The sequence below is a fragment of the Chlamydotis macqueenii genome, chromosome 1 (assembly GCF_036417535.1).
Source record: "Chlamydotis macqueenii isolate bChlMac1 chromosome 1, bChlMac1.mat, whole genome shotgun sequence".
In the NCBI taxonomy this organism is placed as follows: Eukaryota; Metazoa; Chordata; class Aves; order Otidiformes; family Otididae; genus Chlamydotis; species Chlamydotis macqueenii.
The window spans coordinates 73,630,966-73,644,293 of NC_141556.1; the positions used below are offsets into that span (position 1 = coordinate 73,630,966).

The 13,328-nt window shown below is 38.7% G+C and overlaps 1 protein-coding gene across 11 annotated transcripts in view; it reads left to right on the forward strand.

The window, feature by feature from the left end:
* Nucleotides 1-13,328, forward strand: part of SOX5 (SRY-box transcription factor 5) — a 649,375-nt gene that overhangs the window by 391,619 nt on the left and 244,428 nt on the right. The window lies entirely within an intron of this gene.

Genomic DNA, 13,328 nt, shown 5'->3' on the forward strand with positions numbered 1-13,328 from the left:
ACTTGTGAATTCCCACCTTTTTGTGCACTTTACAAATAATGCAGTTCATTATGTTTAGCAGTCCACTGGAAGTCCAGAACTGGCTTTATCTAAAGCAGACAAACAAAAAGAACATAAAGCAATACGGTGTTCCCTCTAGTATCATAGTGTGATGTGTTTGGACCCTTCATGCAGAGTACTGTGATACCTTTTTATAAAAGTCGAAAGGTGCAGGGAAAGGTGTTGAAACTCCGGGACTTAGGCGCCTCGACAAAGCTTTCTATTGTGAACATGCTTACACAGCTCTTGCCATGGACTGTAACTTTTCTATTAGTCCCTCACTTTGAGAAGGCCAGTGACAATTTCAATTTAAGTGAAGATAATGAATGGACCTGCGTATTTGAAGGCTTTTATAAAGGCATTGCAAAATAGGTGATAGTGTGTTCTCATAAAAGCCTGCAATAGCTCCATAGTGGTATTTAAGCCCTTACAGCTCATTACACATATGTAACAAGCCCTAAGTAAAAAGCCTTAGGAATTATTATTTCTCATAGGACCAAGTCACTGGATATTCACTGAAGCTGCTCATATAGACAAAATAACTCACTCATCCCGGTCCGTTTTTCGTCCCTTTTGGTCTAATGCTTAAATTAAAAAAGTGATTTGGAATACTTAATTTTACTTTGTATTATTGCAACTTTAAATGAAGAATGAATGTCATTGGAAAAATTACTCATGGCAGACATGGGTAAGAAAAAGACATTATCTTTTTCTAGTTTGTTTACTTCTCTTCCTTTCTCATATGTTTTATGGAGATGTAATTAATTAATATACAGTTCCAGCCAATGGGATGTTAGGGTATGTAACTGGTGTATGAGCTTTGCTGTATTTTGGCCTGTTTTAAGAGAGTGTATTGAAGATAAGGGATTGTTCCTGACAACATTTAAGTCAGTAGAGAAACTTGTGATGACACCAGTAGTGTAGAATCAGACCCTAATGAAATAAAAACTCATTGTCTTCCAAGGAGCCCAGCAGGAGTGTTTTAACTTCACCTCACTGAAACACTTAACTGCTCTTTAACTAATTTTAACTAACTTACTTATTCATTTATAGGTTTTAAGACCAAGAAGTTTAGCTGATCATCTAGTGTGACTTCCTGTTATGAAGGCTATATTTAACATGATGTCAAAATAGTGTGTTCTGTCTCTTTATCATACAAGATGCTGAATTATTGCATGTTTTAGACAGTTCTGTTGTAGTAGTGAGATTCTGTAGGCTTATCTGAAGCATGATTAGGGGTTTGTAGGGACTGATTTTTGTCTTCCTACAAATTTAAGAAAATTGCCAGGTTGCATGAATGCAACATTTTTGTAATATCTCTCTTTTAGTGAGGAGTGTCTTGTAAAAATCATCATCCAGGTAGGTCAGAAAGCATGTAGCCTATGTGTCTTCAGAAAGAAGGAAGTGATCAGTGTCAATGAGTAAAATGTACATAATCACTGCCTCTACTGTTGTGGTATGTAGTTATAAGAAGGAAGTAACTGAACCTAGTGCTTGGATAACTTTTAGATTACTTCAGTTTGGATGATTAGCAGTTATGAAAGTCATTCCCAAAGGGTATTTATTTACAGAAGGTAATTCACATTACAGAAGTAATTTTTATACTGTTTGAATTCACATTCTGTCCTATTTTATAGTCTCTGGGAAGTGAATCCAGGCGTATGCACATATGCACACACCACCACACAGTGTGGTCCAGTACAGTGTTATTGATAAAGATCCAGCAGCATGCTTCGCGCTTTGTAACAGCTTGTCAGCTGTACCACTGCACCTACTAACTGAGTCTGCAAGCGACTGTGGAGTTCTTGTTTTGCAGCCACGTGCTGTCCTTAGCAGGATACAGCTCTGACAGATCTCTCCAGTGTCCAGTAAGACAGGATCAGACAAAAATCCAGTCTGAAATCATGTAGTGCATCACTCTGCTGTACCCCTCTAAACCATACTCCTTTGTGCATGGTTGTTGGCTAAGACTCTTCTCGGAAGAGATTCTTAGGCAAAGAGGGTATAGATCCAGAGATATCTTTCTGTGTTAGCTTACATGTACAACACCCACAGCCAGGGGATCTGGAAAAGGTACGGAATTACACAGCTTTGTCTCATCAGTAGGCTGCATAGCTGAATTCCTCTTGTCACCATAGGTGTCCCTGTATCCTTATACTCTGCCTCTCAGCACTGGGTCATGAAGGGACAGTTAGGAAAACAATTTCAACCTTGAGAATCAATTTCTTGGCCTCACTTTTCTAGCTGCTAATTGACCCTCTGTTTCATAGGTTGCTTCCAGCTGTGCTTACTTTTACAAGTTCTGCCAGCTGGGACATCCTAGGATCCTTAAGGTAAGGGCTGATTGCAGCAGAGTGATAACTCAACAGTTTGCCCAACTCAGACTTTTGAAAGTTTACCCTGTTGCACTTTACCAAGTTGTAACAACTGCCCACTTCTAGAGGCACAACTCAGAGTGGTGGGTAAATTTTCATAAAAGGAGAGCAAAATCCTTAGAAAGAAATCTTCCTATCAAAATGAACAGGGTACTTTTGAGGATGCTGGAACTGCATCCAGAGAGAGGTTAGTGCAGTACGCACAAACTGAAACACAGAAGGCTCCATCTGAATGTCAGGAAACACTTTTTACTGTGAGGGTGACTGAGCACAGGAATAGGTTGCCCAGGGAGATTGTGGAGTCTCTATCTCTGGAGGTATTCAAAAGCCATCCAGACATGGTCCTGGGCAACTGACTCAAGGTGACCCTGCTTGAAGAGGGGAGTTGGACCGGATGACCTCCAGAGATCCCTTCCAACCTCAACCATTCTGTGGTTCCGTGAAAGTCAGGGGCAACTCTATCCCAAATTCTCTTCCTCTTGATAGAAGAAACTAGATACTTGTTGTAAGTAGGAAAGCTCTTCTACTGATAAGAAAAGAAACAATAATTTATCAGACTTAACCCAAAAGCTCAGAAGAAAACACAAGACAAATCATTTGACCTAGAATATATCTGAGGGTCCTCTTAGGACGTTCACAGCAGGCCATAAGCTTAGCGGGGAAGCACTTGAGGATTATAGTATCAGTCAGTACCTCTTTTGAAGAAACCTATTAAGGCTACAGTATTTGGATAGCACAGATAGTCATTAGCTCATCTAAGTTACCAGAGTTTCTTTTATGTATTTCTATTTGTCTGCCTTACCATGTTGCTTTTGCCACCTCTCAAGACTACCGATCTCACCAGTGGTGCCTGTGTGCTAATTTCTTGAAAATAAGAGATGTCAAGGCTAAAAGCACTGATTGAAGCATACCGCTGGCATGGTATACTGTGGTCAAATGCAACAATTCTTCTTAACTTAGAATCTCAATCAAAGACTGGACAAGATTTGGGAGGAAAAAAAAGAGAAAAAGTAGTTCTGACCAAAAGGTCAAACTGATGAGGTGTAATTTTGCCACTGTCTAGTTGTTCCAAACTGCGTGACTGCACACTGCTAGCCCACACTTGTTCTACAGTTTCGATGAGATTTAGAATTCATTGGCAGCAGTGCTTTAAATTGATAGGTAATATTACAGTGCACTGTTAAACAGCCTTATTGCTTCACACTAAAAAATGTTGCATTTGTGTAGTGAATGAAGTTATTCCTCTGTAACTTGTGAATGATATTAAGGAATTTTGTTTGTATTAAGAATAACAATACTACTGGTCAAAGAGCGTACTGACATATTGCTTCATGCTTTTCCTCCACTTGTCCAAAATAAAAGGTTGCTTAGTGCTGCATTTGAATTCTCTCATACATCCTGGCCATACATCTTGGCCTGCACTTCACCTGTTGATCTGGGGTCGTCAGCATGTGAATAGTATTGGATCAGAACAACATGAAGCTAGAGCACTTAGCTACTATTCAGAAGTTGCAAAGAGAATGGAAATCTGAATGCATATAGCTTTTTAAAAAGTCAAACAGGACTCTAATTATGCTGAGCTGAAGAATGCCTATTTAAAAAAAATCCACAGTGGTTTTAGAGAAATTTTAATTTCCAGTGTACCTTTGTGCATCAAGCTTAGGATAAGTTATTGTGATGGTACAATGCACAGTGTTGTGAACACCAGTGCCGTTATTGTGCCAGCTCTAATAATGAGAATTTCATTGTTTGGGGAGAGCAGTCTCCTACACTCTAGACAAAAGTGTAATTACTTTTGAACGATGTGGAATGTGCTTAGTTTAATAGCATGGAGAATAGATTCACAAAGATTCTGATAAAGCTAGCTTGGAAGCCATATGTGCAATGTGGCAGTATGAAATTGTTAGCAGGCACCATAATTACAACACACACACACGCGCACACACACACACAAAGAATTTCACAGTTTAAACTATAAACTGTTGTTTTTGTAAGAGATAGACAGGCTTATCTGAACAAGACTAGTTCAATTAAATCAAAGCAGAAACGGTGGTAAGTTTGTATTTGTCTTTTTTTTAAATGTTCTTTCCTTCCTCTCTTAATGGTAAATTGATATTTATAAGATGATGAAATTGCATTGTTACAAACATTGCATTATAAATGTCATCACAAAAGTAGCACATGAAAGCAGTTTCCACAGATATAATTTCAGGCTTGTATCAGAGTTTGGTCTTTTTAGTCTTTACACTTGCACCATTTCAGAGGACGACTCTGCAGGCTATTAGCTAAGGGAACAAATAAAGAGGAATCATCCACGACCCGTCAAAAGCTGTAGAAGTTGCCTACTGCATCATTTAGTCCGGACCCTAGAAAACAGTGCACAGTTATTGAGAACCAGTCGTGATGAAGCCAGAAAAAGCTTGGATGCTTCTGGTATCTGCCTGTCGCAATATCTTCCATTTGAGCAATTATAACCTGCGTGTCCTCCTTTTCATAGAATCATAGAATGGTTAGGGTTGGAAGGGACCTTGAAAGGCCATCTAGTCCAACCCCCCTTGCAAGGAGCAGGGACATCCCCGACTAGATCAGGTTGCTCAGAGCCTCATCCAACCTGGCCTTGGATGTTTCCAGGGATGGGGCATCCACCACCTCTCTGGGCAACCTGTTCCAGTAGGTTCTATATAGTTCTATATTCTAAATGTTTTCATTCTTCAGGTGAGGCAGGCATCAAAGCCATAGTGCAATTCAGAAGAAGTATGCAAGTTTATGGAAGTTCTCTTGGTTTCTTCTACCACTCTGTTAACACAGTGAGTTTTGCTTAGTTGTGGCCATGAAGAACCAGAGTGGATATATCATTCCAACTGAAGTCAATGAGCAGAAAAACTGGCTGAAGTTTGAGATGAGCTGTGGGTGTTTTGATCGGACTCTGAAAGGTCCAAAGGTTGGTCAGGGGACAATAAATAAGTAATGAAGTAGCGAAACGTTTGGTTGTTTTGTTTTGTTTTTTTTTTCCCCTCAAGCAGGAAGGTTAAAACTACATTTAAAACAAAACAAATCAAGACCAGACTTATAATCTATAAATTGCCTGAAATACAGGGTGCAGATGACTGTAGTTTTTAAAGGCCATGAAGAGAAGTGGAAACAGCAGTTGTTTGTTTTTGCTGAAGATCATCTTACTGTGAAGCAGTCACGTTTTTAATGGATTCATTTGAATGCAGTTAAGCAGAAAATAATCAACAGAAAAGTAAACACCTTTGTTTTATAGAAGTGCTGGGAACTGTATGTATCCATTGTTTGCAAGTGATTATATGCCTAGGAATCAATTCATTGGCTTCACACTGGAAAATATCTTAATTTAAGCTTCTTGCATAAATACTAGTAAAATCTAATTCAAGTGAATAGCTGAAAAATTCCACAGGAAAAAAAAAAAGATAGGTAAAACTATAAAACCCAGACTTAGTAGGAATATTTGAACCAGATGGTCTTTCTTATGATGAAGAGAAAAGAACTATTAAGTATGCTATGAAGAAACATACGTAAGGCTTAAAAGAAAAAAATGTGGTTATCTTTCTAAGCAAAGTTATCTGCCCGAGGACATCCACAGTGGACACAGTCGTTTTATTTCAAATGAATACCTCAATCCAGACTGCCTTCAGTAAGTAGCTCAGTTTGGGATGGCACACATTTGCTGAGATCTGCTAGGTAATTTCACTGAGGATTGTACGTTTTTACTGGAAATAGTGTATTGGCATCGGCTCTACCAGGTCTGCTGAGTGGTATGTGTAGCTCTCGTGTCTTGGAAGTGCACAGCAGTACGTATTAGCCAATACCCAGAGGGAGGTAGGAGGTACCACAGAATTGGAACAAAATTTTGAAGCTACCGATTTGAGGAGCACTGATGAAGATGAGGACTAGGGTATGGAGAAAGCCCCAGCAAGATTAGTTTATAGCAACAATGTAAAGAGACTGTGTTTAAGTGTTCCTTCTTCTTGATACAGCTTTTGCTTTCAGCAGTCAATCCCTTGCTGTGACATAATCTATGGTATCTCCATCCTACTGAAATTCAAATAGTACCTGTGAATTTAATATAGTTTCTCCAGTCCAGGCCCATCACCTGTGGCACTCTGCCCGAATTTATTCTGAAATGCTGCCTTTGCTTTGGTGATAGTGAATCTTTACGGTATTGTAGTGAGGTAGAAACTCTGCTACCAATTAAACACCCAGTTCTCCATGGTTCTGGAAAGGGATGATAGCGGAAACTTAGTTAAGTTTTCATGCTTTCCCTTTCAACCGATGGGGTTATCTCCTTTGGCCAAACTTTTGCACTGTTAAGAAGTTTTTGGCCTTGGGCTGGCAGTGTAACAGAATAGAGAGCAACATACCAGACTTTCATACCCTTATCTGACACAGGCCTCAAGGCAAGGCACATGGGAATCTAAATTGATTATATTTTGCACCCTACACAGTGCAAACTTCTGCTTTTGCACACCACCTTGACTTGTTTTTTGCTTCAGTCGTTGCCCATTCATTTTAGATCTTTCAGGACGTTTTCCCCATGTGCTTTTTGTCTGCTGCATAAGCTTTTCATATCCACCTTACTTCTTCCAAGCAGCTGGTGTGGCTTTCTCCTTTTTGCTGCAGGTGAGAAAGCCTTTTTTTCTGTTTCCAGCTTTGTAGGAACAATGTTGCTCTATCACTTTCTGTCTGCTTGCAGTTGTACTCTGAAAACCTTTTTCTGCCTCGCCCATTTTCTTTCTCTGCTTGTAGTCATATTTAACTTGGTCATTTTTATTATCTAATCCATTCTAAAGCCTTTTAGTAAATAGCTCATATGAAGACATTGCACGGTAAAGGAAAGTATTGTGTTATTTGCTTGGACAGAATGTCAATAAACTAGAGGATGGTTGTTTTTTGATATGCAGCTCTACTTTCAGTAGAGATATACCAAAACAGAAATGCCTTGTGAAGTATTGGTCATGGTTTATTGAATTTCAGGGTTGCAAGGAATCTCTGTGATTATCAGCTTTGGCTCCTGGAAGTGCCAGAACCTTCTGCTACAGTCAGTACTCACAGTCATGTTTTACAGTCTCTTCTCTCACTATCAAATGTTTGTGTTTGTAGTTAGGATGTTACCCGGTGCAGTGACAATTTGAAGTGTTTCTTTCTTTTCTGTCCTTTTAATAGCTGAGTGAAATGCTCTGTCATGTTTTTTGCCTTGTCTCTTTAAGTACATTTTCTCAGGTTATACAAATTTAAGTTGGATTAGGCTGTGCCAAGGCCAGCTTTATTTCTCTCATTTTTCTTGCCACTGCTAATGCTCTTGCAGATTCACCAAAAGTAATGATGGTTAGAGTGGTAATGAAAATGTGACTTCAGGCAGTTGCTAGCATTTTAAGTGTCATGTCATCCAGTCATGTTTTTTTTCTTTCATGGAGCTAACTACTTCCTCTTGTCTTGAGTATATCAGTGAAATATCACCACCTTCTCCACTGTAATTAAGGGTTTATTAATTCTCTCTGGAGATTCATGACTGGAGAAGAACCTGTGGTAAAACAGACTGCAGATTTCAGTATGTGTTTGCTTAAGTGTGGGCATCTGACATAGGTGGGTTAACTCCTAAGGCGTGTAGAAACCTCCCTAAGGGAGAAGATGGACAAGCTGGGTATTTTTGTACCAACCAATGCTCCAGAGTATTTCAGTACTATTAAATGAAGGAAACAAGCTTTCGTAAGCAAAAAGAGTCCTTTATGTCTGGAGTAGCAAGCCTGCTTGAATAGTTTGGCCAGCCTCGTTTCCAAATTCTCTTTTGTACTGTTGAGTTCTTTGTTTCTTTTTCCAGTTTACGTGCAGTTGTGTCACCAGATAAGGAATTTTTGCTTTTTGCAGAGAAGTAGACTCAATGAATCCTGTGAATTTAGTTAGCATCACTAGATAAACCAATAGATGTAATTGAGTGGAGTTTGTGTCCAGTTTAACTAAGGATAATTTTTGCCAGAGCAGTGTAAACAAGACTATCATTATGCATGGAAATAGTCTACTTCAGCATCCTTTTTAAAATACTTTTAAAACTGCATCCACCCCAAGGAAAGAAAAGGCTACAAAGATTAACGTTTTGTAGTTTGTGCTGGCAATAGGCAGATTATATAGATTGTCCGAAACATAGACCAATAAAGTCTAACATCAGACTGTTATTATCTTTATTTATATTGTACCCAGAGCATGATTTATTTTTATAGAGACAGAAAAAAGAAACATTCCTGCCCCAGAATGCTTAGCTTATGACCCTGTTCCTGCAAAATAATCTGCTTGATTGGAACCTAATGCTGATGGTAGCAAGAGGGAGGGAAGGAGAGGTCACTGACTGTAACTCCTTTTGCACATAGCTTTTTGTAGGATTGGAGTTTGATGACACAAAATAAGAAATACTATAGCAAAAGGTAAAATCCTTCTGACATCTCAAGTCTGAATTACTGCAGTAGATTGTATTTGTATCTATACACCAGGTTGTGTCAGAAGTGGGAGCTTGCATTGCTTATTAACGTTGCTAGCCAGAAATAATACAAAATATCTGTGCTTCAGACCCTCCTCTGTGTTGATTTTCAAATTGAATTTAAAGTGTGCATTTCATCTCTGAAACTGTAAGTGAAACTTCCGTCTTTCTCATTCTTTTAATTTTAAACCACTGCAGTTGTAATCAAAGGAGTTGCTCAGGTTTGGATCCATCTGTGTTCAGAGGCAATAGCATTCGCTGAGGTTAGCATCTAGCTGCCTAGGATCTGTGGAACTCCAGAAAACAACCATATACAAATGCAGAACTTAGTGCATTTAGGACTCCATGGGAGAGAATTGATTGTATAATTTGAACTTAAATCCATGGGATTCTTTATGGTATATGACAGCAGTCTGAATAGTAAATTTCTATTGATGTGTTGGAACAGTAAGAGAACATTTGGGCTTTTTCTTATGTAGGAAAGAAGTTAGCATAGATGTGGTCACTAACACATAGTGCAGTGTCATGTCAGTCACAGTGTCACTTTTGGGGTGGGGTTTCAAGGATGAGGACTCATCAGACTAAATGTTTACGAAGTGTGTGTCCAGAGGTAAGCTAGTAACTTCAGGTTTAACTTTATGGTTAATGGAAGTAACTAGAGAATAGCAGAGTGTGATTCATTTTGTCCTAGCCTAGCTTCTAAGTAGGTCAGAGAAATCACACTGTAGAAGTGCCTATTTTTCTTCATAGGTTACAACTGGAGCTTAGGGTGATAAGCTCAGCTGTGATCCCTATAGTTTAGAAATCTGTGGTTAGATAACTTCAACCAAAAAAGCCTTGAGTGAGAGTTAATTGCCTGGCCAGAGAATTTGCTTTTTTGTAGATAAGTATTTGCTATATAGTGCTTAGCTCTAGCTCTGTTGGGAATATAAAGCATTCTGTATCTTAGAGCTCAAAACACTCAACTCACTTGAGTTTGTGCCCTGCGTCTGGCTGATGTTAATATGAATCCATGGTATATTCTTTACTTTTATAAATATAAAATCTAAAAATACCCTTTAAAAATTATTCTTAAATTTTTATTGTCTTGACACAGACAGTAATGCACATGGAGCGTAAGGGAGAGTGTGTTGATCGTTCATGATAGTTACATGTGTAATACTTTTAAAAATTATTTTAAAAACAATTTTATATATTCTACTGGAAGACAGTTTTCAGGATTTTATATATCTACAAGCAGAACTGAAAATAGAGTGATTCAAAAAGAATACCTCTGTGGTAGGTGATGTACTTTTCCTGTTTGCTTGTGGCCAGTGTAAACTTAGCTTTTGGGCAGAGACCATAACTTCAGTTTTGAAGCTGTCAACATGAGTATTGGGTAATATATTGACACAGGGCCACAGTGAATTCCCTAGTTTTCCATGTGGATAAACTAATTTGACTGAAATCTTATGTTTGTACTTAGGGCTTGTATCTTTATTTTGCTCTGTAAAATACCGCAAACAGTTGTTAAACTCCATACTTGTCATTTTTGTTAATATTTATGAAATTACAAGTTTTCAGTTTACTAGATGAAATTAGACTGTATTCCCAGTTTGCCAGTTGTTAATTTACCATGGGCAATTCACTTCTTTTGTCTGTGCCTTAATTTATACGTTAGTACAATGGAAATTATACTTCTCCTTCATCCATGACGGTCTATGGCCTATCAGTGTTTCCAAACTCATGGAGATTCTTGAATGCCATACAGTGAGATTGGGGTTCAGTTCACCAGAGTTTAGGCACATAAAAGTTAGGTCTCTGGGCTCTCTTCACAGCTTGTGGAAAAAGATAACCACCCTCCTAGAAAAACCTTTCTGATCTTAAAATAAGCATCTAAGACAAGAATTACCCTCTGAAAGTACTTGTCTATTGACTATAGAGGGAGCCTTGATGACTAGTTTAGACTAGAAGTCTAATTTGAGGCTAAAATTAGGTGAGAGTAATCCCATTCACAGTATGTGGCAGAGTTAAAGAAATAACACACATTCCTGTATAAATATTCTCTTGTAATTTTGTAGAAGTAACCGTGTTCAAGCTCATCTTCTTTTTTTTTTTTTTTTTTTTTGGGGGGGGGGGGGGGGGTGTGTGTGAATATTCTAGAAGACTTCTTTTTTAACCAGTACCGGTGGTATTTAGTGGGGTTTTAAGAATTGGGTATTCCCTAAAAGCAAACTTTTTGTTGTGTATCCAGACAGCAACGTTAAGTTCAAATACTAAATTTTACACTTACGTGCACAGTTTGAAATGTGTTAGCTAGCAACGTGAATTGGAGAACAGAAGCAATCCAACATGCTGTTTTGAGAAATCCAAAGGCTATTTTGAGAAGATTCTCTCAATATTGAAAAATTGCATCTATTCCAGTGGTTTTCCCCATTTTAAATTTAGGGAATTACTTCTCAATTACTATTAAAAACTTATGTGCTTAATGAAGCATTCATCATTCTTACTATCAGATGCAGCAAATGTTAAATTTTATTATTAAATTAAATTCATTAAAGAGAACATAGTGTATGCAACCTGTTGTCTCTAAAAAATTTGATTTAGCCTTGCTCGGTCATTTTTATAGCAGTAGTGTCAAGTTTAAATGCTTAGTAGATAGGCCTAGCAATATATTAGTTAAGAAACTGTAGTTAAGTTCCAATCTTATTCTGTAGAAACCTGTCTGCTGTGCTTGTTTTAATTCTATTTATGTCCTCATCTAAGTTTAATCCAGAAAGTGGGTATATATACATGTGCACAGTTTCATATTTTGGCACTGTCTTTGGTATATTGTGTGCTGTGGCTCGTATCATGCCTGCAGGCCATCGGAAAACGGCACAAATTAAATGTGAAATAGAGAGGAGACATAATTTAAAACTTTGGGTGTTTAGAGATGCAGTATGGCATATGAGAGGTGCAACATATTGCAAAAAATTCACCCTATTTCCCCAACAAGACGACCGTGTTTTCAGCTGCACAGGCTGCTGGAGACATAGGCAGCTTTCGTAGCTATTCGCTCGAAATAGCTGTCACTGCGTTTTATTTGAGGCGGTATCATGACCACTGCTACACACGCTCTGTCTTCTTTTCATTCCTGTCTAACTACACAGGTCAGTGTTCTCCTCTGCCCTCTGATTCTGTAATTATATTTATTGTACATAGGCATGCGAGTTCCCTTTTCCCTTTTACATATGTTGTTTTGCTTCATGCTGAGAAAACTCCACAGCCTGACAGGGCGCTTTTTTTTTTTCTTTTTTTTTTTTTTTTTTTTTTAAGCACTCCAAATTCTATCCAGCTTTAAACTCTTATGTTTATAACCCTGAATATCTCTAAAATGTCTTTACCTAAAACACTTTATGGTTTTATTACCAGGTTTATGCCAGTAATAATATTCACATCAGCTTTCTTAGGGATAATCTTTAAGCAGAACCTAGCAAGAAAGGCTTTGAAAACTATCATTCCCAGGAACGCAAATCTCGGAACATGAAACATCGGTTTAATCGCCCTCCCTGACAACTTAACACGACAGATTGAAAAATACAAGCCGATATGGAAGTGGGATCAATGGATTATCAAAGTCCTAAACATCTTCTCTTGGGCGGGGGGGAGGCAGGCTTTGGGGGCCATTGGCATGCGTAAGAGATGAAGTTTGCATAGCTTACTGCCGATCCGATGCTGTCTGACTGGCAGGGAAGTTGAGAGGAAGAGAGAGAGATTTACATGAGGGAACTCAGGGGGCTTTGTCACGGCAATTGTATAAAGTGATATACAGTGCAAATCGACTCGAGCATGTCCCTGGATAGCAGGCGGTTTACAGCCTCTCCGAGCAGAGATTACTGCTTTATCTTGTCATACTAAATTAACGTGGCAGCACACTGTTAAACAGTGGTGACCTCTTCATCTGTGGAAATTGCTGCCTAGAGGAGAGATGGTATTTAAGACTCTCTCTCTCTCTCTCTCTCTCTCCCCTCCCCACTTTCTCTCCCCCTCCCTCCCTGCCTCTCTCCCTCCCTCCCTCTCTGTCTTGTCTTTTTTTTTCCCCCTGTAGGGCCCTGAGGCATTTTGGGGTTAGGTTGTAACATTAAAGACAAAAAGAAATAAAGAAGGGGGGAAGGGAGAGGCTTTTAACATCAAGGTGACAACAGCTATGTGTTAATTGGGCCTTTGTTGTTTGATTAATAGGCACTTTGGTGTAGAATATTAAGACAGTTGTTTGGACAACTTTCTGAAAATGACATGTCCTTTCAGTAAACTGGGATTAAGCTGTGTTCTCTGGTCTTCACATTTTAACTCCTTATTGTTATTGCATTTAGTCCTAAGCTTATTGTTATTTAGGAGCAAGCCTGCCATCCAGCTCTTCTGGCACGGTCCTCAGCTGGCATACGTTGACATAACTCTCTCCA